Consider the following 13,803-nt stretch of genomic DNA (forward strand, 5'->3'; position numbering starts at 1 on the left):
GGACCTGTTCATACCATACCGCACACGGTACAGTCAAAGTCAGGAAATACCAGTCCTCATGTAATCACTCCTCTATCAAATACATTGCAAACGGATGTCAGGATGGCCGAGCGGTCTAAGGCGCTGCGTTCAGGTCGCAGTCTCCTCTGGAGGCGTGGGTTCAAATCCCACTTCTGACAACACACAAGTTTTATTGCAACAATCCCTCGTCAAGCACAGACGGTATCGGGACTCTAAGTATGTGGTAAACAAACACACCTTCATAAAAGCAGAGGTCTTCCAACAGTTCTTGTTGGGACTCTACGAAATGAGGCATTCCACTTCTTACAACAAAACCTTTTTGACTCTATGCACTACTTTAAAAACCCATGTGGGTGGACCTGGTCATACCATACCGCACACGGTACAGTAGAAGTCAGGAAATACAAAAGGGCTTCGTTATACAGCCCTCATGTAATCACTCCTCTATCAAATACAAAACAAACGGATGTCAGGATGGCCGAGCGGTCTAAGGCGCTGCGTTCAGGTCGCAGTCTCCTCTGGAGGCGTGGGTTCAAATCCCACTTCTGACAGCACACAAGTTTTATTGCAACAATCCCTCGTCAAGCACAGACGGTATCGTGACTCTAAGCATGTGGTAAACAAACACACCTTCACAAAAGCAGAGGTCTTCCAACAGTTCTTGTTTGGACTCTACGAAATGAGGCATTCCCCTTCTTACAACAAAACCTTTACGACCCCCAGCAGTAGTTTAATACCCCACGTGGGTGGACCTGTTCATACCATACCGCACACGGTACAGTCAAAGTCAGGAAATACCAGTCCTCATGTAATCACTCCTCTATCAAATACATTGCAAACGGATGTCAGGATGGCCGAGCGGTCTAAGGCGCTGCGTTCAGGTCGCAGTCTCCTCTGGAGGCGTGGGTTCAAATCCCACTTCTGACAACACACAAGTTTTATTGCAACAATCCCTCGTCAAGCACAGACGGTATCGGGACTCTAAGTATGTGGTAAACAAACACACCTTCATAAAAGCAGAGGTCTTCCAACAGTTCTTGTTGGGACTCTACGAAATGAGGCATTCCACTTCTTACAACAAAACCTTTTTGACTCTATGCACTACTTTAAAAACCCATGTGGGTGGACCTGGTCATACCATACCGCACACGGTACAGTAGAAGTCAGGAAATACAAAAGGGCTTCGTTATACAGCCCTCATGTAATCACTCCTCTATCAAATACATAACAAACGGATGTCAGGATGGCCGAGCGGTCTAAGGCGCTGCGTTCAGGTCGCAGTCTCCTCTGGAGGCGTGGGTTCAAATCCCACTTCTGACAGCACACAAGTTTTATTGCAACAATCCCTCGTCAAGCACAGACGGTATCGGGACTCTAAGTATGTGGTAAACAAACACACCTTCATAAAAGCAGAGGTCTTCCAACAGTTCTTGTTGGGACTCTACGAAATGAGGCATTCCAGTTCTTCCAACAAAACCTTTTTGACTCTCTGCACTACTTTAAAAACCCATGTGGGTGGACCTGGTCATACCATACCGCACACGGTACAGTAGAAGTCAGGAAATACAAAAGGGCTTCGTTTTACAGCCCTCATGTAATCACTCCTCTATCAAATACATTGCAAACGGATGTCAGGATGGCCGAGCGGTCTAAGGCGCTGCGTTCAGGTCGCAGTCTCCTCTGGAGGCGTGGGTTCAAATCCCACTTCTGACAACACACAAGTTTTATTGCAACAATCCCTCGTCAAGCACAGACGGTATCGGGACTCTAAGTATGTGGTAAACAAACACACCTTCATAAAAGCAGAGGTCTTCCAACAGTTCTTGTTGGGACTCTACGAAATGAGGCATTCCACTTCTTACAACAAAACCTTTTTGACTCTATGCACTACTTTAAAAACCCATGTGGGTGGACCTGGTCATACCATACCGCACACGGTACAGTAGAAGTCAGGAAATACAAAAGGGCTTCGTTATACAGCCCTCATGTAATCACTCCTCTATCAAATACATAACAAACGGATGTCAGGATGGCCGAGCGGTCTAAGGCGCTGCGTTCAGGTCGCAGTCTCCTCTGGAGGCGTGGGTTCAAATCCCACTTCTGACAGCACACAAGTTTTATTGCAACAATCCCTCGTCAAGCACAGACGGTATCGTGACTCTAAGCATGTGGTAAACAAACACACCTTCACAAAAGCAGAGGTCTTCCAACAGTTCTTGTTTGGACTCTACGAAATGAGGCATTCCCCTTCTTACAACAAAACCTTTACGACCCCCAGCAGTAGTTTAATACCCCACGTGGGTGGACCTGTTCATACCATACCGCACACGGTACAGTCAAAGTCAGGAAATACCAGTCCTCATGTAATCACTCCTCTATCAAATACATTGCAAACGGATGTCAGGATGGCCGAGCGGTCTAAGGCGCTGCGTTCAGGTCGCAGTCTCCTCTGGAGGCGTGGGTTCAAATCCCACTTCTGACAACACACAAGTTTTATTGCAACAATCCCTCGTCAAGCACAGACGGTATCGGGACTCTAAGTATGTGGTAAACAAACACACCTTCATAAAAGCAGAGGTCTTCCAACAGTTCTTGTTGGGACTCTACGAAATGAAGCATTCCACTTCTTACAACAAAACCTTTTTGACTCTATGCACTACTTTAAAAACCCATGTGGGTGGACCTGGTCATACCATACCGCACACGGTACAGTAGAAGTCAGGAAATACAAAAGGGCTTCGTTTTACAGCCCTCATGTAATCACTCCTCTATCAAATACATTGCAAACGGATGTCAGGATGGCCGAGCGGTCTAAGGCGCTGCGTTCAGGTCGCAGTCTCCTCTGGAGGCGTGGGTTCAAATCCCACTTCTGACAACACACAAGTTTTATTGCAACAATCCCTCGTCAAGCACAGACGGTATCGGGACTCTAAGTATGTGGTAAACAAACACACCTTCATAAAAGCAGAGGTCTTCCAACAGTTCTTGTTGGGACTCTACGAAATGAGGCATTCCACTTCTTACAACAAAACCTTTTTGACTCTATGCACTACTTTAAAAACCCATGTGGGTGGACCTGGTCATACCATACCGCACACGGTACAGTAGAAGTCAGGAAATACAAAAGGGCTTCGTTATACAGCCCTCATGTAATCACTCCTCTATCAAATACATAACAAACGGATGTCAGGATGGCCGAGCGGTCTAAGGCGCTGCGTTCAGGTCGCAGTCTCCTCTGGAGGCGTGGGTTCAAATCCCACTTCTGACAGCACACAAGTTTTATTGCAACAATCCCTCGTCAAGCACAGACGGTATCGTGACTCTAAGCATGTGGTAAACAAACACACCTTCACAAAAGCAGAGGTCTTCCAACAGTTCTTGTTTGGACTCTACGAAATGAGGCATTCCCCTTCTTACAACAAAACCTTTACGACCCCCAGCAGTAGTTTAATACCCCACGTGGGTGGACCTGTTCATACCATACCGCACACGGTACAGTCAAAGTCAGGAAATACCAGTCCTCATGTAATCACTCCTCTATCAAATACATTGCAAACGGATGTCAGGATGGCCGAGCGGTCTAAGGCGCTGCGTTCAGGTCGCAGTCTCCTCTGGAGGCGTGGGTTCAAATCCCACTTCTGACAACACACAAGTTTTATTGCAACAATCCCTCGTCAAGCACAGACGGTATCGGGACTCTAAGTATGTGGTAAACAAACACACCTTCATAAAAGCAGAGGTCTTCCAACAGTTCTTGTTGGGACTCTACGAAATGAAGCATTCCACTTCTTACAACAAAACCTTTTTGACTCTATGCACTACTTTAAAAACCCATGTGGGTGGACCTGGTCATACCATACCGCACACGGTACAGTAGAAGTCAGGAAATACAAAAGGGCTTCGTTATACAGCCCTCATGTAATCACTCCTCTATCAAATACATAACAAACGGATGTCAGGATGGCCGAGCGGTCTAAGGCGCTGCGTTCAGGTCGCAGTCTCCTCTGGAGGCGTGGGTTCAAATCCCACTTCTGACAGCACACAAGTTTTATTGCAACAATCCCTCGTCAAGCACAGACGGTATCGTGACTCTAAGCATGTGGTAAACAAACACACCTTCACAAAAGCAGAGGTCTTCCAACAGTTCTTGTTTGGACTCTACGAAATGAGGCATTCCCCTTCTTACAACAAAACCTTTACGACCCCCAGCAGTAGTTTAATACCCCACGTGGGTGGACCTGTTCATACCATACCGCACACGGTACAGTCAAAGTCAGGAAATACCAGTCCTCATGTAATCACTCCTCTATCAAATACATTGCAAACGGATGTCAGGATGGCCGAGCGGTCTAAGGCGCTGCGTTCAGGTCGCAGTCTCCTCTGGAGGCGTGGGTTCAAATCCCACTTCTGACAACACACAAGTTTTATTGCAACAATCCCTCGTCAAGCACAGACGGTATCGGGACTCTAAGTATGTGGTAAACAAACACACCTTCATAAAAGCAGAGGTCTTCCAACAGTTCTTGTTGGGACTCTACGAAATGAGGCATTCCACTTCTTACAACAAAACCTTTTTGACTCTATGCACTACTTTAAAAACCCATGTGGGTGGACCTGGTCATACCATACCGCACACGGTACAGTAGAAGTCAGGAAATACAAAAGGGCTTCGTTATACAGCCCTCATGTAATCACTCCTCTATCAAATACAAAACAAACGGATGTCAGGATGGCCGAGCGGTCTAAGGCGCTGCGTTCAGGTCGCAGTCTCCTCTGGAGGCGTGGGTTCAAATCCCACTTCTGACAGCACACAAGTTTTATTGCAACAATCCCTCGTCAAGCACAGACGGTATCGTGACTCTAAGCATGTGGTAAACAAACACACCTTCACAAAAGCAGAGGTCTTCCAACAGTTCTTGTTTGGACTCTACGAAATGAGGCATTCCCCTTCTTACAACAAAACCTTTACGACCCCCAGCAGTAGTTTAATACCCCACGTGGGTGGACCTGTTCATACCATACCGCACACGGTACAGTCAAAGTCAGGAAATACCAGTCCTCATGTAATCACTCCTCTATCAAATACATTGCAAACGGATGTCAGGATGGCCGAGCGGTCTAAGGCGCTGCGTTCAGGTCGCAGTCTCCTCTGGAGGCGTGGGTTCAAATCCCACTTCTGACAACACACAAGTTTTATTGCAACAATCCCTCGTCAAGCACAGACGGTATCGGGACTCTAAGTATGTGGTAAACAAACACACCTTCATAAAAGCAGAGGTCTTCCAACAGTTCTTGTTGGGACTCTACGAAATGAGGCATTCCACTTCTTACAACAAAACCTTTTTGACTCTATGCACTACTTTAAAAACCCATGTGGGTGGACCTGGTCATACCATACCGCACACGGTACAGTAGAAGTCAGGAAATACAAAAGGGCTTCGTTATACAGCCCTCATGTAATCACTCCTCTATCAAATACATAACAAACGGATGTCAGGATGGCCGAGCGGTCTAAGGCGCTGCGTTCAGGTCGCAGTCTCCTCTGGAGGCGTGGGTTCAAATCCCACTTCTGACAGCACACAAGTTTTATTGCAACAATCCCTCGTCAAGCACAGACGGTATCGTGACTCTAAGCATGTGGTAAACAAACACACCTTCACAAAAGCAGAGGTCTTCCAACAGTTCTTGTTTGGACTCTACGAAATGAGGCATTCCCCTTCTTACAACAAAACCTTTACGACCCCCAGCAGTAGTTTAATACCCCACGTGGGTGGACCTGTTCATACCATACCGCACACGGTACAGTCAAAGTCAGGAAATACCAGTCCTCATGTAATCACTCCTCTATCAAATACATTGCAAACGGATGTCAGGATGGCCGAGCGGTCTAAGGCGCTGCGTTCAGGTCGCAGTCTCCTCTGGAGGTGTGGGTTCAAATCCCACTTCTGACAACACACAAGTTTTATTGCAACAATCCCTCGTCAAGCACAGACGGTATCGGGACTCTAAGTATGTGGTAAACAAACACACCTTCATAAAAGCAGAGGTCTTCCAACAGTTCTTGTTGGGACTCTACGAAATGAGGCATTCCACTTCTTACAACAAAACCTTTTTGACTCTATGCACTACTTTAAAAACCCATGTGGGTGGACCTGGTCATACCATACCGCACACGGTACAGTAGAAGTCAGGAAATACAAAAGGGCTTCGTTATACAGCCCTCATGTAATCACTCCTCTATCAAATACATAACAAACGGATGTCAGGATGGCCGAGCGGTCTAAGGCGCTGCGTTCAGGTCGCAGTTTCCTCTGGAGGCGTGGGTTCAAATCCCACTTCTGACAGCACACAAGTTTTATTGCAACAATCCCTCGTCAAGCACAGACGGTATCGTGACTCTAAGCATGTGGTAAACAAACACACCTTCACAAAAGCAGAGGTCTTCCAACAGTTCTTGTTTGGACTCTACGAAATGAGGCATTCCCCTTCTTACAACAAAACCTTTACGACCCCCAGCAGTAGTTTAATACCCCACGTGGGTGGACCTGTTCATACCATACCGCACACGGTACAGTAGAAGTCAGGAAATACCAGTCCTCATGTAATCACTCCTCTATCAAATACATTGCAAACGGATGTCAGGATGGCCGAGCGGTCTAAGGCGCTGCGTTCAGGTCGCAGTCTCCTCTGGAGGCGTGGGTTCAAATCCCACTTCTGACAACACACAAGTTTTATTGCAACAATCCCTCGTCAAGCACAGACGGTATCGGGACTCTAAGTATGTGGTAAACAAACACACCTTCATGAAAGCAGAGGTCTTCCAACAGTTCTTGTTGGGACTCTACGAAATGAGGCATTCCAGTTCTTCCAACAAAACCTTTTTGACTCTCTGCACTACTTTAAAAACCCATGTGGGTGGACCTGGTCATACCATACCGCACACGGTACAGTAGAAGTCAGGAAATACAAAAGGGCTTCGTTTTACAGCCCTCATGTAATCACTCCTCTATCAAATACGTTACAAACGGATGTCAGGATGGCCGAGCGGTCTAAGGCGCTGCGTTCAGGTCGCAGTCTCCTCTGGAGGCGTGGGTTCAAATCCCACTTCTGACAACACACAAGTTTTATTGCAACAATCCCTCGTCAAGCACAGACGGTATCGGGACTCTAAGTATGTGGTAAACAAACACACCTTCATAAAAGCAGAGGTCTTCCAACAGTTCTTGTTGGGACTCTACAAAATGAGGCATTCCACTTCTTACAACAAAACCTTTTTGACTCTATGCACTACTTTAAAAACCCATGTGGGTGGACCTGGTCATACCATACCGCACACGGTACAGTAGAAGTCAGGAAATACAAAAGGGCTTCGTTATACAGCCCTCATGTAATCACTCCTCTATCAAATACATAACAAACGGATGTCAGGATGGCCGAGCGGTCTAAGGCGCTGCGTTCAGGTCGCAGTCTCCTCTGGAGGCGTGGGTTCAAATCCCACTTCTGACAGCACACAAGTTTTATTGCAACAATCCCTCGTCAAGCCCGACGGTATCGGGGCTCTAAGTATGTGGTAAACAAACACACCTTCACAAAAGCAGAGGTCTTCCAACAGTTCTGGTTTGGACTCTACGAAATGATGCATTCCCCTTCTTACAACAAAACCTTTTTGACCCCCAGCAGTAGTTTAATACCCCAGGTGGGTGGACCTGTTCATACCATACCGCACACGGTACAGTAGAAGTCAGGAAATACCAGTCCTCATGTAATCACTCCTCTATCAAATACATTGCAAACGGATGTCAGGATGGCCGAGCGGTCTAAGGCGCTGCGTTCAGGTCGCAGTCTCCTCTGGAGGCGTGGGTTCAAATCCCACTTCTGACAGCACACAAGTTTTATTGCAACAATCCCTCGTCAAGCACAGACGGTATCGTGACTCTAAGCATGTGGTAAACAAACACACCTTCACAAAAGCAGAGGTCTTCCAACAGTTCTTGTTGGGACTCTACGAAATGAGGCATTCCACTTCTTACAACAAAACCTTTTTGACTCTATGCACTACTTTAAAAACCCATGTGGGTGGACCTGGTCATACCATACCGCACACGGTACAGTAGAAGTCAGGAAATACAAAAGGGCTTCGTTATACAGCCCTCATGTAATCACTCCTCTATCAAATACATAACAAACGGATGTCAGGATGGCCGAGCGGTCTAAGGCGCTGCGTTCAGGTCGCAGTCTCCTCTGGAGGCGTGGGTTCAAATCCCACTTCTGACAGCACACAAGTTTTATTGCAACAATCCCTCGTCAAGCCCGACGGTATCGGGGCTCTAAGTATGTGGTAAACAAACACACCTTCACAAAAGCAGAGGTCTTCCAACAGTTCTTGTTTGGACTCTACGAAATGAAGCATTCCCCTTCTTACAACAAAACCTTTACGACCCCCAGCAGTAGTTTAATACCCCACGTGGGTGGACCTGTTCATACCATACCGCACACGGTACAGTCAAAGTCAGGAAATACCAAAGTCCCTCGTTTTAAAGCCCTCATGTAATCACTCCTCTATCAAATATGTTACAAGAGAATGTCAGGATGGCCGGTCTAAGTCGCTGCGTTCAGGTCGCAGTCTCCTCTGGAGGCGTGGGTTCAAATCCCACTTCTGACAGCACATAATTTCTGTTGCAACAATCCCTTGTCAAACACAGACACTATCGGAACTTTTAGTATGTGGTAAACAAACACACCTTCACAAAAGCAGAGGTCTTCCAACAGTTCTGGTTTGGACTCTACGAAATTATGCATTCCCCTTCTTACAACAAAACCTTTTTGACCCCCAGCAGTAGTTTAATACCCCATGTGGGTGGACCCGTTCATACCATACCGCACACGGTACAGTAGAAGTCAGGAAATACCAGTCCTCATGTAATCACTCCTAAGGCGCTGCGTTCAGGTCGCAGTCTCCTCTGGAGGCGCGGGTTCAAATCCCACTTCTGACAACACACAAGTTTTATTGCAACAATCCCTCGTCAAGCACAGACGGTATCGTGACTCTAAGTATGTGGTAAACAAACACACCTTCACAAAAGCAGAGGTCTTCCAACAGTTCTTGTTGGGACTCTACGAAATGAGGCATTCCCCTTCTTACAACAAAACCTTTTTGACCCCCAGCAGTAGTTTAATACCCCATGTGGGTGGACCTGTTCATACCATACCACACACGGTACAGTAGAAGTCAGGAAATACCAGCCCTCATGTAATCACTCCTCTAGCAAATACATAACAAACGGATGTCAGGATGGCCGAGCGGTCTAAGGCGCTGCGTTCAGGTCGCAGTCTCCTCTGGAGGCGTGGGTTCAAATCCCACTTCTGACAACACACAAGTTTTATTGCAACAATCCCTCGTCAAGCACAGACGGTATCGGGACTCTAAGTATGTGGTAAACAAACACACCTTCACAAAAGCAGAGGTCTTCCAACAGTTCTTGTTTGGACTGTACGAAATGAGGCATTCCCCTTCTTACAACAAAACCTTTACGACCCCCAGCAGTAGTTTAATACCCCACGTGGGTGGACCTGTTCATACCATACCGCACACGGTACAGTAGAAGTCAAGAAATACCAAAGTCCCTCGTTTTACAGCCCTCATGTAATCACTCCTCTAGCAAATACGTAACAAACGGATGTCAGGATGGGCGAGCGGCCTAAGGCGCTGCGTTCAGGTCGCATTCTCCTCTGGAGGCGTGGGTTCAAATCCCACTTCTGACAACACACAAGTTTTATTGCAACAATCCCTCGTCAAACACAGACGGTATGGGGACTCTAAGTATGTGGTAAACAAACACACCTTAACAAAAGCAGAGGTCTTCCAACAGTTCTTGTTGGGACTCTACGAAATGATGCATTCCCCTTCTTACAACAAAACCTTTTTGACCCCCAGCACTAGTTTAATACCCCAGGTGGGTGGACCTGTTCTTACCATACTGCACACGGTACAGTAGAAGTCAAGAAATACCAGCCCTCATGTAATCACTCCTCTATCAAATACTTAACAAACGGATGTCAGGATGGCCGAGCGGTCTAAGGCGCTGCGTTCAGGTCGCAGTCTCCTCTGGAGGCGTGGGTTCAAATCCCACTTCTGACAACACAAGAGTTTTATTGCAACAATCCCTCGTCAAGCACAGACGGTATCGGGACTCTATAAGTATGCGGTAAACAAACACACCTTCACAAAAGCAGAGGTCTTCCAACAGTTCTTGTTTGAACTCTACGAAATGAGGCATTCCTCTTCTTACAACAAAACCTTTTTGACCCCCAGCAGTTGTTTAATACCCCAGGTGGGTGGACCTGTTCATACCATACCACACACGGTACAGTAGAAGTCAGGAAATACCAAAGTCCCTCCTGACTGAATTTGTGTGCGTTATATAGACATCATTGTAATCACTCCTCGTTCAAATACAAGTTGACAAAAGGTCAGGATGGCCGAGCGGTCTAAGGCGCTGCGTTCAGGTCGCAGTCTCCTCTGGAGGCGTGGGTTCAAATCCCACTTCTGACAACACACAAGTTTTATTGCAACAATCCCTCGTCAAGCACAGACGGTATCGAGACTCTAAGTATGTGGTAAACAAACACACCTTCACAAAAGCAGAGGTCTTCCAACAGTTCTTGTTTGGACTGTACGAAATGAGGCATTCCCCTTCTTACAACAAAACCTTTACGACCCCCAGCAGTAGTTTAATACCCCACGTGGGTGGACCTGTTCATATCATACCGCACACGGTACAGTAGAAGTCAGGAAATACCAAAGTCCCTCGTTTTACAGCCCTCATGTAATCACTCCTCTATCAAATACATAACAAACGGATGTCAGGATGGCCGAGCGGTCTAAGGCGCTGCGTTCAGGTCGCAGTCTCCTCTGACAACACACAAGTTTTATTGCAACAATCCCTCGTCAAGCACAGACGGTATCGGGACTCTAAGTATGTGGTAAACAAACACACCTTCATAAAAGCAGAGGTCTTCCAACAGTTCTTGTTGGGACTCTACGAAATGAGGCATTCCACTTCTTACAACAAAACCTTTTTGACTCTATGCACTACTTTAAAAACCCATGTGGGTGGACCTGGTCATACCATACCGCACACGGTACAGTAGAAGTCAGGAAATACAAAAGGGCTTCGTTATACAGCCCTCATGTAATCACTCCTCTATCAAATACATAACAAACGGATGTCAGGATGGCCGAGCGGTCTAAGGCGCTGCGTTCAGGTCGCAGTCTCCTCTGGAGGCGTGGGTTCAAATCCCACTTCTGACAGCACACAAGTTTTATTGCAACAATCCCTCGTCAAGCACAGACGGTATCGTGACTCTAAGCATGTGGTAAACAAACACACCTTCACAAAAGCAGAGGTCTTCCAACAGTTCTTGTTTGGACTCTACGAAATGAGGCATTCCCCTTCTTACAACAAAACCTTTACGACCCCCAGCAGTAGTTTAATACCCCACGTGGGTGGACCTGTTCATACCATACCGCACACGGTACAGTCAAAGTCAGGAAATACCAGTCCTCATGTAATCACTCCTCTATCAAATACGTTGCAAACGGATGTCAGGATGGCCGAGCGGTCTAAGGCGCTGCGTTCAGGTCGCAGTCTCCTCTGGAGGCGTGGGTTGAAATCCCACTTCTGACAGCACACAAGTTTTATTGCAACAATCCCTCGTCAAGCACAGACGGTATCGTGACTCTAAGCATGTGGTAAACAAACACACCTTCACAAAAGCAGAGGTCTTCCAACAGTTCTTGTTTGGACTCTACGAAATGAGGCATTCCCCTTCTTACAACAAAACCTTTACAACCCCCAGCAGTAGTTTAATACCCCACGTGGGTGGACCTGTTCATACCATACCGCACACGGTACAGTCAAAGTCAGGAAATACCAGTCCTCATGTAATCACTCCTCTATCAAATACATTGCAAACGGATGTCAGGATGGCCGAGCGGTCTAAGGCGCTGCGTTCAGGTCGCAGTCTCCTCTGGAGGCGTGGGTTCAAATCCCACTTCTGACAACACACAAGTTTTATTGCAACAATCCCTCGTCAAGCACAGACGGTATCGGGACTCTAAGTATGTGGTAAACAAACACACCTTCATAAAAGCAGAGGTCTTCCAACAGTTCTTGTTGGGACTCTACGAAATGAGGCATTCCACTTCTTACAACAAAACCTTTTTGACTCTATGCACTACTTTAAAAACCCATGTGGGTGGACCTGGTCATACCATACCGCACACGTTACAGTAGAAGTCAGGAAATACAAAAGGGCTTCGTTATACAGCCCTCATGTAATCACTCCTCTATCAAATACATAACAAACGGATGTCAGGATGGCCGAGCGGTCTAAGGCGCTGCGTTCAGGTCGCAGTCTCCTCTGGAGGCGTGGGTTCAAATCCCACTTCTGACAACACACAAGTTTTATTGCAACAATCCCTCGTCAAGCACAGACGGTATCGGGACTCTAAGTATGTGGTAAACAAACACACCTTCATAAAAGCAGAGGTCTTCCAACAGTTCTTGTTGGGACTCTACGAAATGAGGCATTCCACTTCTTACAACAAAACCTTTTTGACTCTATGCACTACTTTAAAAACCCATGTGGGTGGACCTGGTCATACCATACCGCACACGGTACAGTAGAAGTCAGGAAATACAAAAGGGCTTCGTTATACAGCCCTCATGTAATCACTCCTCTATCAAATACATAACAAACGGATGTCAGGATGGCCGAGCGGTCTAAAGCGCTGCGTTCAGGTCGCAGTCTCCTCTGGAGGCGTGGGTTCAAATCCCACTTCTGACAGCACACAAGTTTTATTGCAACAATCCCTCGTCAAGCCCGACGGTATCGGGGCTCTAAGTATGTGGTAAGCAAACACACCTTCACAAAAGCAGAGGTCTTCCAACAGTTCTTGTTTGGACTCTACGAAATGAAGCATTCCCCTTCTTACAACAAAACCTTTACGACCCCCAGCAGTAGTTTAATACCCCACGTGGGTGGACCTGTTCATACCATACCGCACACGGTACAGTCAAAGTCAGGAAATACCAAAGTCCCTCGTTTTAAAGCCCTCATGTAATCACTCCTCTATCAAATATGTTACAAGAGAATGTCAGGATGGCCGGTCTAAGTCGCTGCGTTCAGGTCGCAGTCTCCTCTGGAGGCGTGGGTTCAAATCCCACTTCTGACAGCACATAATTTCTGTTGCAACAATCCCTCGTCAAACACAGACACTATCGGAACTTTTAGTATGTGGTAAACAAACACACCTTCACAAAAGCAGAGGTCTTCCAACAGTTCTGGTTTGGACTCTACGAAATTATGCATTCCCCTTCTTACAACAAAACCTTTTTGACCCCCAGCAGTAGTTTAATACCCCATGTGGGTGGACCCGTTCATACCATACCGCACACGGTACAGTAGAAGTCAGGAAATACCAGTCCTCATGTAATCACTCCTAAGGCGCTGCGTTCAGGTCGCAGTCTCCTCTGGAGGCGCGGGTTCAAATCCCACTTCTGACAACACACAAGTTTTATTGCAACAATCCCTCGTCAAGCACAGACGGTATCGGGACTCTAAGTATGTGGTAAACAAACACACCTTCATAAAAGCAGAGGTCTTCCAACAGTTCTTGTTGGGACTCTACGAAATGAGGCATTCCACTTCTTACAACAAAACCTTTTTGACTCTATGCACTACTTTAAAAACCCATGTGGGTGGACCTGGTCATACCAT

The 13,803-nt window shown here is 46.7% G+C and overlaps 1 protein-coding gene and 26 non-coding genes across 27 annotated transcripts in view; 26 read left to right on the top strand and 1 right to left on the bottom strand.

Moving 5' to 3' along the window:
- Positions 1–13,803, bottom strand: part of LOC133656732 (GTP-binding protein 2-like) — a 76,314-nt gene that overhangs the window by 8,863 nt on the left and 53,648 nt on the right. The gene's annotated exons all lie outside the window — the stretch shown is intronic.
- Positions 97–179, top strand: trnal-cag (transfer RNA leucine (anticodon CAG)). The gene has a single exon. It is a non-coding gene; the product is annotated as a tRNA-Leu (tRNA).
- Positions 490–572, top strand: trnal-cag (transfer RNA leucine (anticodon CAG)). The gene has a single exon. It is a non-coding gene; the product is annotated as a tRNA-Leu (tRNA).
- On the top strand, positions 866–948 carry trnal-cag (transfer RNA leucine (anticodon CAG)). Its single transcript has one exon. It is a non-coding gene; the product is annotated as a tRNA-Leu (tRNA).
- trnal-cag (transfer RNA leucine (anticodon CAG)) lies at positions 1,259–1,341 on the top strand. The gene has a single exon. It is a non-coding gene; the product is annotated as a tRNA-Leu (tRNA).
- Positions 1,652–1,734, top strand: trnal-cag (transfer RNA leucine (anticodon CAG)). The gene has a single exon. It is a non-coding gene; the product is annotated as a tRNA-Leu (tRNA).
- Positions 2,045–2,127, top strand: trnal-cag (transfer RNA leucine (anticodon CAG)). The gene has a single exon. It is a non-coding gene; the product is annotated as a tRNA-Leu (tRNA).
- On the top strand, positions 2,421–2,503 carry trnal-cag (transfer RNA leucine (anticodon CAG)). Its single transcript has one exon. It is a non-coding gene; the product is annotated as a tRNA-Leu (tRNA).
- trnal-cag (transfer RNA leucine (anticodon CAG)) lies at positions 2,814–2,896 on the top strand. The gene has a single exon. It is a non-coding gene; the product is annotated as a tRNA-Leu (tRNA).
- Positions 3,207–3,289, top strand: trnal-cag (transfer RNA leucine (anticodon CAG)). Its single transcript has one exon. It is a non-coding gene; the product is annotated as a tRNA-Leu (tRNA).
- Positions 3,583–3,665, top strand: trnal-cag (transfer RNA leucine (anticodon CAG)). Its single transcript has one exon. It is a non-coding gene; the product is annotated as a tRNA-Leu (tRNA).
- Positions 3,976–4,058, top strand: trnal-cag (transfer RNA leucine (anticodon CAG)). The gene has a single exon. It is a non-coding gene; the product is annotated as a tRNA-Leu (tRNA).
- Positions 4,352–4,434, top strand: trnal-cag (transfer RNA leucine (anticodon CAG)). The gene has a single exon. It is a non-coding gene; the product is annotated as a tRNA-Leu (tRNA).
- trnal-cag (transfer RNA leucine (anticodon CAG)) lies at positions 4,745–4,827 on the top strand. Its single transcript has one exon. It is a non-coding gene; the product is annotated as a tRNA-Leu (tRNA).
- On the top strand, positions 5,121–5,203 carry trnal-cag (transfer RNA leucine (anticodon CAG)). The gene has a single exon. It is a non-coding gene; the product is annotated as a tRNA-Leu (tRNA).
- Positions 5,514–5,596, top strand: trnal-cag (transfer RNA leucine (anticodon CAG)). Its single transcript has one exon. It is a non-coding gene; the product is annotated as a tRNA-Leu (tRNA).
- trnal-cag (transfer RNA leucine (anticodon CAG)) lies at positions 6,659–6,741 on the top strand. Its single transcript has one exon. It is a non-coding gene; the product is annotated as a tRNA-Leu (tRNA).
- On the top strand, positions 7,052–7,134 carry trnal-cag (transfer RNA leucine (anticodon CAG)). The gene has a single exon. It is a non-coding gene; the product is annotated as a tRNA-Leu (tRNA).
- Positions 7,445–7,527, top strand: trnal-cag (transfer RNA leucine (anticodon CAG)). The gene has a single exon. It is a non-coding gene; the product is annotated as a tRNA-Leu (tRNA).
- trnal-cag (transfer RNA leucine (anticodon CAG)) lies at positions 7,820–7,902 on the top strand. The gene has a single exon. It is a non-coding gene; the product is annotated as a tRNA-Leu (tRNA).
- Positions 8,213–8,295, top strand: trnal-cag (transfer RNA leucine (anticodon CAG)). Its single transcript has one exon. It is a non-coding gene; the product is annotated as a tRNA-Leu (tRNA).
- trnal-cag (transfer RNA leucine (anticodon CAG)) lies at positions 9,308–9,390 on the top strand. The gene has a single exon. It is a non-coding gene; the product is annotated as a tRNA-Leu (tRNA).
- On the top strand, positions 10,077–10,159 carry trnal-cag (transfer RNA leucine (anticodon CAG)). Its single transcript has one exon. It is a non-coding gene; the product is annotated as a tRNA-Leu (tRNA).
- On the top strand, positions 10,491–10,573 carry trnal-cag (transfer RNA leucine (anticodon CAG)). Its single transcript has one exon. It is a non-coding gene; the product is annotated as a tRNA-Leu (tRNA).
- Positions 11,250–11,332, top strand: trnal-cag (transfer RNA leucine (anticodon CAG)). The gene has a single exon. It is a non-coding gene; the product is annotated as a tRNA-Leu (tRNA).
- Positions 12,002–12,084, top strand: trnal-cag (transfer RNA leucine (anticodon CAG)). Its single transcript has one exon. It is a non-coding gene; the product is annotated as a tRNA-Leu (tRNA).
- On the top strand, positions 12,395–12,477 carry trnal-cag (transfer RNA leucine (anticodon CAG)). The gene has a single exon. It is a non-coding gene; the product is annotated as a tRNA-Leu (tRNA).

The sequence above is a fragment of the Entelurus aequoreus genome, linkage group LG09 (assembly GCF_033978785.1).
Source record: "Entelurus aequoreus isolate RoL-2023_Sb linkage group LG09, RoL_Eaeq_v1.1, whole genome shotgun sequence".
NCBI lineage: Eukaryota > Metazoa > Chordata > Actinopteri > Syngnathiformes > Syngnathidae > Entelurus > Entelurus aequoreus.